Source organism: Rattus norvegicus, chromosome 13 (genome assembly GCF_021556685.1).
Source record: "Rattus norvegicus strain SHRSP/BbbUtx chromosome 13, alternate assembly SHRSP_T2T, whole genome shotgun sequence".
Lineage (NCBI taxonomy): Eukaryota > Metazoa > Chordata > Mammalia > Rodentia > Muridae > Rattus > Rattus norvegicus.
In genome coordinates this window covers 9,659,690-9,672,696 of record NC_141546.1, presented here as the reverse complement: position 1 = coordinate 9,672,696, position 13,007 = coordinate 9,659,690, and the positions used below count along the sequence as shown (strand labels likewise).

General features: G+C 38.4%; 1 protein-coding gene across 2 annotated transcripts in view; it reads right to left on the bottom strand.

The window, feature by feature from the left end:
• Cntnap5a (contactin associated protein-like 5A) overlaps window positions 1-13,007 on the bottom strand; it is a 982,002-nt gene that overhangs the window by 266,169 nt on the left and 702,826 nt on the right.

The window sequence follows — 13,007 nt, the reverse complement described above, 5'->3', positions numbered from 1 at the left end:
AGACCCAGATTGACCAGTCTACATATAGGGCTAGAACATAAATTAACTGATGGGTATTGAGTTCTAATGGTTGTGCATAAACTAAAGCAGGATGAGACACACTGAAGCTAGACAGTGTTAAAGAGCCAGTAATTCCCTGGTCCCATCACAGTTTCACCCTCAGAAAATCTTTATAGAAGTTATGCACTATAGTAATGACCTCTCAGGTTTAGTGTGATGGAAAAGCTCGGATTTTATTTTTGATGAGCAACCCTATCATATTTTCTCTGCAGCATACATTTCTTAATAATTTCTCACCCTTTGGGCCTTTCCTCAAGAACTGCCTTGAGCAGTTAAGCAAACTGTCTCAAGGATACTGTGCATCCCATTTCTTTTCTTGTGGAATGATAGAGATAAGCGGAAACAATGACCACTGTTGATCTCTCATGAACACTGGTGTCGTTTTCACTATTAGATTTTCATTAAATGGTACTTGAAGAAAAAATACACAACCTTACGCCTACTGCATAAAGAATGAAGCCTCTGGGAGTGCTTTCCATGCACTTTTAATGTTAATGGAGTGGAACTGCTCCATCCTCTTAATTATAATCATAACTCTTAATCTCTAGGTAAACTGTGTATTCAAGCATGCCTGAGGATGAGAAATGAAATTAGCATTGCCAATGGCGTGAAAGAACTCATGTAGTAAAGCCCAGAGCCTACTGATATATCACCAAAGGTGGCCCTTATGCTTACCTCCACTGAAAGCACACCAGGGAACGGTTGCAATCCAGATATTTACATCAAACCACTGCTAAAGGTCTCATCTGCCAGCTCTGAAAGACATGATCTCTCTAAGGCACTTGAGACATGGCTATCCAATTGTAGATAAGAAATCTGCCATCTGAGGACAGAAGGGAGGCTAGAGGAGTTCTTAAAGTCAGCACAGAACAACCATCAGCAAGAAGGGAAGCTCTATTGTTCACTAGTCAACACCAGAATGTTCTCAGCTAACACTATAGAGGAGTATTGTAATCACCTCCAACTCAAATCAGTCATTTCTATATCTTCAGATTAATATTTGCCAACTGCAACAATCTTTAAATCATTTCATAATGCCAGAAAACTTCTCCTAACTTTCCAGTCACTTTAAAGATACTTCCCTTCATTTCTTCTCAGATACTACCTTCTTTTAATAAAATGTATTCATCAGTGAATTAACACATTCTGAAGTCTAAGTTATACTTCATAACTCAAACTTGGAATGCTGGCTAGTTTTGTATCAACTTGACTCTTGGGATCTTGTAATCCCCATACAAACCACCCAAAAACTGATATCAGTCAAACAGGGATGATTTATTGAACACCACACCCCAAAACTGATCTATCAGTGACAGCATTCAAGTTCAGGAGATGAATGGTGACCCTAAGTTAAGGTTCTATGGGTCTATTTAAGCCTGATATCTACAAATATCTGTGCCAAGTGATTTCACCAACCAGGATTTAGGGATAGGGGGATTTCCTTTGGAAAATGTCTTTGTTGTACACTTATTCTTCTCCCATTTGCTGGGGTATTCAACTGAGGTAAGGGAATTGCTTTGTCTAACATTCATTTCTAAATTCATTAACTAGTCTGACATTCATATCTTAACTTGCCAACGAGGGCATATTCATTGGTATGGGCTTTGTGCAGTATGGCATACAAAGAGGGACTCATTGGTCTAAAATATTGAGACTGATCATGTTGTTAGGACAGATTTCTGAGCATGAAAGGAAATCTGTCTGTAGGGATCAATACTGTATTTTTGTGAAAATTCACCTATATGCAAAAATAAGGATAAGATTCACAGGCAACACAATCTATCTTGTATTAAGTGTGATGTTTTTAAAGTCATATAACTGAATAGCATTTTTCTACTCTCTGTCTTTGTTATTGTCTTTCTGACTGTCACTTTGACTCTCTGTCTCTCTGTCTCTCTGTCTCTCTGTCTCTCTCTCTCTCTCTCTCTTTCTCTCTCTCTCTCTGTCTCTCTCTCTCTCTCTGTGCACATGCATCTGCAAAGGTGTGTTTGTGTCCGCACAAGAGTGCCTTAGCCACTTTTGTAGTCCAAGAACAATGGGTTTCAGTACCTGACTTAGCTGTAAGCAAGACCATTTAGTTTATAACTGCTGAGTTTGCCAGGCTAGTCAGCCCATGAGTCACTCATTGGGTATATTCTCTCAGCTCCTCATTATATCTTGCTGAAGAGATATGGGGATTATAGATACACACTGTTGAGTCCAGATTTCTCTGGGTATCGGGGAGTCAATTCTAGGTCCTCATTCTTATGTAGCAAAAACTTTATAAACTAAGCCATCTCCCCAGCCCCTATGTACTATTTTTAAGCTATATACATCATATGCATATGAAGACAGGTTGGGATATGCTGTCATATATTTATCAACAGATGTAAATAATTTTGAAAATTACTTTTGCCTTTCTAAGGGAATAAACAAAAAATACTCAAATACAAACTTCATATTTCTTATTTCCATTAACATAAATTAACACCAATAAAAACAATAAACTCCTTAACCTAAACAGTTAGGCTAATTTTGCCATGTATAGTAAGGCTAATTTTGATATGAATCAAATATTGTATTTCACCAAAAATAAAATTCAAGATATACATATGCATGCTAACCTGTCAATTGATCTACAAATAGATTTCTATGATTAAATACAACTTTTAATTTCCCTAGAAATTCATGTATTTTCTTAATGTGCTTGACTTTTTAAAGTAATACAATTTGGGGTTACTAGACATATAATCACTTGCGACAACATTTAAGACTCTGGTTAGGAAACAATCAAAATAAAGATGAGAGGGAGGGGGAGAGAAACAATCTTCTATGGGAGGTATGAAGGAACAATTCTGAAAACACATTATGCCTGCCATTGTTTTTTCTGTGTAAGTTTCCTAACCCTTTTTCTGCATTCATGCATTGTTCATTTCCCTTTTCTAGGAACAGGTGATCCTTAAGATTACATATCGATTATTTCATTTTTTTCACCTTCAGGAAGCATGATAGTATTAACCTTTCTCAATCTCTGGATCTTTACCAGAAGTGACATGTCCCCCCATTGTTGAAACTGATTTAAAGCATTTCAGCGTACTTTCCTGTGCCAACATGTCTTAGGTCAATTTTGTGAACATGACATAGCCTACTGACAGAAAGAAGAGAGTCACTTGAGTAATTAACTAAATAAGACTGGCTGGTGGGAATGTCTGTATGTGAGTGTGGTCATTAATTATTAATTTCTTTAAGACAACAGTCCGATATGAATGATAACATTTCTAGGCAGGAATGCATTTCTGGGATGCATAAGAAAGATAGATAAGTATGAGCCTGTGAGAGAGCTAGCAAGCAGTATTAATCCATGGTTCCTGCCTCATATCCTGTCTTGAGTTTCTTATATCTTTCCTTAATGATGGAGTGTGACCTAGAAGTGTAAGCCAAACAAACCCTGTCCTCCTTGATTTACTTGTGGTTGTAAGTCTTTCCGCAACAGAAAACATAAATAACTATAGTGTCCAGGAAAAGATCTATTGTCTTCTGGTTAGTAGAGGAGAAAACACATAGCCCAGAACCAAACAACCTGTATTAGAACTCAACTCTTCTTGATACATTAAATTTCATTTTGAGTCTAATTTAAGTTATTTGTTCATTTGCAGTATTGAGGGATTATGTCTGTTTAAGTGGTAGGTGTCATTAATTACTTTTCAACCATGTTTCTATAAATTCACACATGATTTTCACATTTAAGAAATATTTTTAAAATTTATTTCATAGTATGTGTTTAAGTACATTGTTTGCATAAATGCCTATGCATTGCATACTTGTTGAGTGCCCACAGAGGTCAGAAGAGAGCATCAGAATACTTGGACTAGAGTTACAGACAGTTTTTAGCCACTATGTGGATGTTGGAAAGTAAAGCAGAGTATTTTGGAAGACTAGCAGGGTATTTTTTAACTGTTGAACCATCTCTCTAGACTCAAGAAATTTTTTTTCAATGTATATTTCATGTCAGTTTCCAAGTTTGGCATGGATCTTGAGAAAGACGTTTGGCTATTGTTTCTTTTGAAGTGTTCAACAATTTAGAAAAACAATTCTCTTATTAAAGGGACATTCATTTGGGGCTATATTATCTTTAACATTCATGATATTGTCAAGAGAATTATTTTCACTTCAAATTTATCTTGAAAGACATTTCATTATGTATCTTTGATGTCAACCTCTGGCCAGTCTAGACCATGAATTGCTGCTATATTCTTCTTATTACAATATTCCTTTATGTAGCTTATGATACACAGTGTCACTTTAAACATTGTCATAGTCTCTTTTTTCCCCACACCATATCTTGTTGGGCATGAGACCATGATACAAAATTATTCTTTCCAATTGTTTCTCCATAATGGCTAACAACTGTCTCTAACTCTAATCTTAGAGATTTGATGCCTCTTTTGACCTCTGTGGTTACTCACCATGAATGTGGTCCACATACATTTATGCAGACAAAGCACTCAAACACATAATTTAAAATAAATCTAATAAATTCTATCTACTTAAATAGAGGCTGAGTAATTCTGTGTTCTTCTATCTCCTTCCTGCTCTCCTCTTCTTCCTGCTCCCCCTCCTGTTCTCTTTTTCTCCTTCCTCCTGCTTTTTTGTTCTACTTTCCCTCCATATATTCTTCTTCTTTCTTTACTCCTTCTCTTCTTTTCCCTCCATTTTCTAATCTCTTTCACTCATTTGTTTTATGATATTTCTTTTTTCTCCTGCCAAGGTGGTTTCTTTGGTGTGTCTGTACTCCATGTTACTCTTTCAGAATCCTTAGGAAGAAATCCTGTTGAATGCACAAAGTCTGTAACAGCATCAGAAATTCCATTTCTTACTTTTATCTTTTTTATTAGATATTTTATGTACTTATATTTCAAATGTAATGCCTCCCCCACTCCCGCTTCTATGAAGATGCACCTACTCCTACCTTCCCACTCCCACTTCAACACCCTGGTATTCACCTATACCAGAGAAACAAGCCTTCAAATGAGAAGGCCTTCCCCTCCTATTGATGCAAGACAATGCCATCCTCTGCTACAGATGCTGTTGAAGCCATGGTCTTATTTGTGTGTGTGTGTGTGTGTGTGTGTGTGTGTGTGTGTGTGTGTGTGTATGTTTCTACTAATGAGGCATTTTCAAAACAATTGTTTCTACATGTTCAGCCCTGTAGGTGTCAAAAAAACCAGTGTAGCTGTATCCCAAAATGTCCACGACACATCTCCAGTTGGCAGCAAAACCTGACTTTGACCATGCCATGTGGGTTTTGTGTGCATATTGGACATAAGAATGAAACTTGTACACAGCTTCAAGGAAGGCACAAAGGCCAGACCATGTGTGTCAGATGAGAGGTGCTATGTAGAGCTACAGGGCCTTGGTTTCCTGGGTAGTCTTGTGTTGGCCACTTTGCTGTGCTCTACTTCTGCCTTCTAGAATAGGAACATTCTCTGTGAATAATCATACATTTGAGTTTGTCACTTGTTTTTCAGTTTGCTTTCAAAGTTAGTGGAGTGTTACAGTATACTTTGAACACAGGTTTTGAAGAAAAATATAACTATTAATATGTTGGCGATTCATAAAGATTGACTAATCAATTTTCACTGAGATAAACATAAGACCTTACAGACCAGAAGTAGAAGACTATGATCTGAAGTAATTTTTATGTAGCAAATTGATAATTGGTAAATCTGGTTTTTATATTGTTTTTATTATTTCAGGGGATTGTTTTAAAAATAAAGTTTATTTTCTTATATTATATTCTGATAATTTGCTCTCCCTCATCCACTCCAAGATCTTTTCTGCCTCTTAACCATTCCAATTCTAAGTATTGTTTTTCTCTCTCCAAAGAAAACAGACAACAAAACAGAATGGATAAACAAGTAAGAATGGAACAAAATGAACAATCTCACAACAACAACAACAACAAAAACAAAAAAAAATCCAGAAATAGTGTAAGAAATGTGCACACACACACACACACACACACACACACACACACACACACACACAAACTTAACCCAAAATTGAAAGCTATAATATACAAGCATAAGGCAGTAAAGTTTAAAAAAAAAAACAATCTCCAACATACCATTAAATTCATTTTTTTGTTGGCATCTGCTGCTAGGAATGGCACCCACTCTTAAGGGTGGATTGTATACACACAGAAACTTCCTTGGAAAATAAAATGTTTCTTTTGTAAAATGTTGTTACCTGGAGACAGCTTATTGGGTACTTCTTCAACTCAGTGATGGAAAACTCTACTAGTAACAGCACAGAAAACAATGCTGCTGAGGGTAAATTTAACTCTGACTTCAGCTAAAAAATGGCCTAGAGACCATTCTAGTGATATTTTGGCAAACAACTATGGCTGCTTCCAGACCTGGTTAAAAAAAATCTGCCTGAGGCTTAATTAAGAGGTATGGATTAACAACTTTGACAGAGGCAGTTTTCACACAGCTAGTATTAACTGTTTTGCCTGGTTATCAGTGGTCACAATTCTGCAGCTCTCTGCTGGAAAAGAGCAAATGAAACAAGGACACATTTTTTTTTAAATGTGCAGTTTGAATAGAAAAGAGACAGTAGGGAGAATTGAGGAGCTAAATCCTACCTTTAAGGAAATAAACAGATTAAAGAAAAGCTTGATGCTAAATGGAATAAAGGGATCTTTTAACAGTATAACAGTACAACACTCAAACAAGCATCCATCTTGTGAAAAATAATTAAGGAAAAGCTTGATTCCCATGTATAGGTTCACTGCTTTAATCCCAGTGCTTAGAAGTCAGAGGCAGTAAGATTCCAGAGTTCAGTGCCAGCCTGGGCTACAGATCAAGATCCAGGGCAGCCATGCTCAGGTAGTGGGAAGCAGAAAACTGGTGAAAAATATATTTGAATAAGGAGGCACATGTTTTAGGTCCAGAAAGCAACAGGATTTAGCAGCTTCCCTCACTTGGCTCTGGTTAGAGTAAAGGATGTAAAAAAGGAGTTATGGAGATTACCTGATCTCCCTCTGTGACTATGGAAAGAAACTGAAGCCAGGACTATGACAGGGGAATCCCTGCATGGAGACTAAGAGAGGCCATTATGTGAATCTGTGAGGTTGAAGCCTTGGAAATCCCATGATGTTGGAAATGCTAGGATTGTGGGATGTCTGCCAAGAAAATCTATAGACTGAGCATAGAACCAGCCCAAGTAAATGAAATGTGTTGCACTGAACAAAACTGAAAAGAGTTGAAGATCTGAAAATTGCTTTGATAATATTTGTGGAGATGCAGAATTTGGAGTTTGCCCCCTTGGTTTTTAGTCTTACTTTGGTCCAATACTTCTTCATTTTACACTCCTCTCTCCCTTTGGAATGGGAATCTGTACCCTTTACCATATACATTGGACACATATAGTCTGCTCTTCCTCTTGATCTTATAGGAGATTGCAGTTAAGAGATTGCATGGCTTTCAGAAGACACTTTGAAATTTGGACTTTAAAGAGCACTAATATTGTGATCACCTCTGGGATTTTGAATTTGAACTAAATGCATTTTACATTATGATATGGCTACAAGCCAATGGACAAATGGGGAATATAATGTGGTGCTTGAATAAAGATGTCCCCCCATAGGCCCATAAGTAGTAATACACTTAGGCATTGCGGCCTAGTTCATGAAAGTGTGTCAATGGGTGTAGGCTCTGATTTTCAGAAGCTTAGGGTACCTTTCTTATGGCTGTGTGTGAATACAGATGTAGAATTCTTGGCTCCTCTAGCACTATGCTTGCCTACATACTGCCAAGGTTCCCATCATGAAGACAATCAGCTATACCTTTGAACTGTAAATCAGCCTGTTTTCATTTATCAGAGTTTTTGTGGTCATGATATTTCTTCCCAGCAATATAATCCTTAATAAGACAAGCTCTTACAATCTTTCTGGCTCCTCTTCAGTATAGTTTCCAGAGGTCTGAGTAGAAGGTTTAAATGGAGAACTGAGTATTCCAAGGCCTTACTCCCTGCACATTGTCCAGTTGTGGATCCTAATATTAGCTCCTGTATATTGCACAGGAAAGCTTACTGAATAAGAAATTGAACTATGGATATAGCAATAGAATGTCCTCAAGAGTCATTCTAATTGCTACATTCCTTTAGCAAAACAGTCATATTTGGTTATCATCTAGGCCCATGGCCTATCTAATCCCAGGTTCTTCACTACCAGGTCAATGCTTAGGATGGATTCCATCTCCTGGAGTAAGCCTTAAATCCAGTAAATAGTAGTTGGCTGCTTCTAAGATATTTATGACCCTGTTCCATCAGTGTATCATGGAGGGATGTCCCTACTATAGATTACAGGGTAATAATTGGATGGTGTTTACATTTCTCCTCTGGTAGCATGAAGAGTTCCTTTGAGTATCATGAACACTAATCAGTACTGGTAGAGGATTTAGGTAGACACCAGCTCAACTTCTCCATTTTCATCAAGATATATAGGTGTTGTCTTCAGTAAAGGGGGCTTGTTTTCAGTTTATGGAGAGCCAGCAATAGCCCTGGCAATAAACTGAGTTGTTTATGTGTTTCCACAACTCACTTACATGTAACCTATTCTTCGCTCTGGAGTTTTGCTTGGTGATAAGAGGTATCAACTTGATGTATTGTCTCCCTTGTTATTTAGTGATTTCATTTTGATTTCTTTCATAAATGTGTATATTTTATGAAGCTTCTACTATAGTAACTTTCCATATGACCACTCAAATGGCACTTACATTTAGTAGTCTCTCCCCATATTCCCTCTCTTGTACTCTGTAGCCAGAGCCTCCTGGGTCCCCTGCAGTGTTTCGCCCCCTTGTCAGACACTTCTGGGTCCCTTGCAGGGTTTGACACCTGCCGAGCCCTGCTGATGCATGTGGAAGCCTTTTGTTCCTAACAAAGGAACACCCTGGCCTGGTGCAATAGTCAATTGTTCCTGTCTTTTGTTTTTTTGCGCTTTTGTTCTTCAGATTTAAGCTGGACTTCCTGGACTTCTCCTCAGTAAATTTGGGGCACATATTTGGTCTTTTATTACAGAAGCCTTAAGGCAGGGTTTCCCATTGTGCTTCCCAGATTTTTCCACCTGGTTCAGTGGAATAAAGCTTATTCCGTAAATAAACTACAGAATGGACATTCTTTCTTAATATGAATAATGTATGTGTGTTTTTTAATCCCACAGAATTATGCCTGGTTCTTGGTGCTGTGTCAGTGTGTGCATCAACAAATGGAGGTCCCACTGAGATTGGGAAAGAGAAGGTCTCTTGACTGGTCATCTCCCAGAAGCGGGCTGGAGAAGAAGGAGCGACGTATTGGTGTAAGATGGGCTAGAAAAAGGTCTCCCAACCAAAAAGAGCCCAGGTCCAGACGGGTTTAGTGCAGAATTCTATCAAACCTTCATAGAAGACCTCATACCAATATTATCCAAACTATTCCACAAAATTGAAACAGATGGAGCCCTACCGAATTCCTTCTACGAAGCCACAATTACTCTTATACCTAAACCACACAAAGACACAACAAAGAAAGAGAACTTCAGACCAATTTCCCTTATGAATATCGACGCAAAAATACTCAATAAAATTCTGGCAAACCGAATTCAAGAGCACATCAAAACAATCATCCACCATGATCAAGTAGGCTTCATCCCAGGCATGCAGGGATGGTTTAATATACGGAAAACCATCAATGTGATCCATTATATAAACAAACTGAAAGAACAGAACCACATGATCATTTCATTAGATGCTGAGAAAGCATTTGACAAAATTCAACACCCCTTCATGATAAAAGTCCTGGAAAGAATAGGAATTCAAGGCCCATACCTAAACATAGTAAAAGCCATATACAGCAAACCAGTTGCTAACATTAAACTAAATGGAGAGAAACTTGAAGCAATCCCACTAAAATCAGGGACTAGACAAGGCTGCCCACTCTCTCCCTACTTATTCAATATAGTTCTTGAAGTTCTAGCCAGAGCAATCAGACAACAAAAGGAGATCAAAGGGATACAGATCGGAAAAGAAGAGGTCAAAATATCACTATTTGCAGATGACATGATAGTATATTTAAGTGATCCCAAAAGTTCCACCAGAGAACTACTAAAGCTGATAAACAACTTCAGCAAAGTGGCTGGGTATAAAATTAACTCAAATAAATCAGTTGCCTTCCTCTATACAAAAGAGAAACAAGCCGAGAAAGAAATTAGGGAAACGACACCCTTCATAATAGACCCAAATAATATAAAGTACCTCGGTGTGACTTTAACCAAGCAAGTAAAAGATCTGTACAATAAGAACTTCAAGACACTGAGGAAAGAAATAGAAGAAGACCTCAGAAGATGGAAAGATCTCCCATGCTCATGGATTGGCAGGATTAATATGGTAAAAATGGCCATTTTACCAAAAGCAATCTACAGATTCAATGCAATCCCCATCAAAATACCAATCCAATTCTTCAAAGTGTTAGACAGAACAATTTGCAAATTCATCTGGAATAACAAAAAACCCAGGATAGCTAAAGCTATCCTCAACAATAAAAGGACTTCAGGGGGAATCACTATCCCTGAACTCAAGCAGTATTACAGAGCAATAGTGATAAAAACTGCATGGTATTGGTACAGAGACAGACAGATAGACCAATGGAATAGAATTGAAGACCCAGAAATGAACCCACACACCTATGGTCACTTGATTTTTGACAAAGGAGCCAAAACCATCCAATGGAAAAAAGATAGCATTTTCAGCAAATGGTGCTGGTTCAACTGGAGGGCAACATGTAGAAGAATGCAGATCGATCCATCCTTATCACCCTGTACAAAGCTTAAGTCCAAGTGGATCAAGGACCTCCACATCAAACCAGACACACTCAAACTAATAGAAGAAAAACTAGGGAAGCATCTGGAACACATGGGCACTGGAAAAAATTTCCTGAACAAAACACCAATGGCTTATGCTCTAAGATCAATAATCGACAAATGGGATCTCATAAAACTGCAAAGCTTCTGTAAGGCAAAGGACACTGTGGTTAGGACAAAACGGCAACCAACAGATTGGGAAAAGATCTTTACCAATCCTACAACAGATAGAGGCCTTATATCCAAAATATATAAAGAACTCAAGAAGTTAGACCGCAGGGAAACAAATAACCCTATTAAAAAATGGGGTTCAGAGCTAAACAAAGAATTCACAGCTGAGGAATGCCGAATGGCTGAGAAACACCTAAAGAAATGTTCAATATCTTTAGTCATAAGGGAAATGCAAATCAAAACAACCCTGAGATTTCACCTCACACCAGTGCGATTGGCTAAGATCAAAAACTCAGGTGACAGCAGATGCTGGCGAGGATGTGGAGAAAGAGGAACACTCCTCCATTGTTGGTGGGATTGCAGACTGGTAAAACCATTCTGGAAATCAGTCTGGATGTTCCTCAGAAAATTGGACATTGAACTGCCTGAGGATCCAGCTATACCTCTCTTGGGCATATACCCAAAAGATGCCTCAACATATAAAAGAGACACGTGCTCCACTATGTTCATCGCAGCCTTATTTATAATAGCCAGAAGCTGGAAAGAACCCAGATGCCCTTCAACAGAGGAATGGATACAGAAAATGTGGTACATCTACACAATGGAATATTACTCAGCTATCAAAAACAACGAGTTTATGAAATTCGTAGGCAAATGGTTGGAACTGGAAAATATCATCCTGAGTGAGCTAACCCAATCACAGAAAGACATACATGGTATGCACTCATTGATAAGTGGCTATTAGCCCAAATGCTTGAATTACCCTAGATCCCTAGAACAAACGAAACTCAAGACGGATGATCAAAATGTGAATGCTTCACTCCTTCTTTAAATGAGGAAAAAGAATACCCTTGGCAGGGAAGGGAGAGGCAAAGATTAAAACAGAGACTGAAGGAACACCCATTCAGAGCCTGCCCCACATGTGGCCCATACATATACAGCCACCCAATTAGACAAGATGGATGAAGCAAAGAAGTGCAGACCGACAGGAGCCGGATGTAGATCGCTCCTGAGAGACACAGCCAGAATACAGCAAATATAGAGGCGAATGCCAGCAGCAAACCACTGAACTGAGAATAGGTCCCCTATTGAAGGAATCAGAGAAAGAACTGGAAGAGCTTGAAGGGGCTCGAGACCCCAAAAGTACAACAATGCCAAGCAACCAGAGCTTCCAGGGACTAAGCCACTACCTAAAGACTATACATGGACTGACCCTGGACTCTGACCTCATAGGTAGCAATGAATATCCTAGTAAGAGCACCAGTGGAAGGGGAAGCCCTGGGTCCTGCTAAGACTGAACCCCCAGTGAACTAGTCTATGGGGGGAGGGCGGCAATGGGGGGAGGGTTGGGAGGGGAACACCCATAAGGAAGGGGAGGGGGGAGGGGGATGTTTGCCCGGAAACCGGGAAAGGGAATAACACTCGAAATGTATATAAGAAATACTCAAGTTAATAAAAAAAATAAGTTTTTTGAAAAAAAAAAAAAAGAAAATCTAAAAAAAAAAAAAAAAGATGTTTGTTGAAAGAGAAAAAAAAAAAAAAAAAAAGATGGGCTAGAAAAGGCCTCAGTGACTTGGGCTACCAAAAATAACACTTGTAATAAAAAAGGGACAAAGTAATGGTAAAGTATTTTTGCATACGTGTTCTTTTAGAATTATGTTTTTGTCTTCGGACGCTGCCTAGAGAACATTTGCACCCTAGACATGAGAGAAAATGGGGTTGGGAAAAACAGTCCTCCTGGACTCTCCACAAATACTTTAGAGAAAGAGAAAAACTTTTTCAGAGTTCTCCTAGGGACAGAGAGAAGGCAGGAGACATCCTACCTCTCTTCTGGCTGTTATTGGAGAAATTCTTATTACTGGTTCTGGGTTCCATAGGTAAGATATCTGGGTCCCTTGGT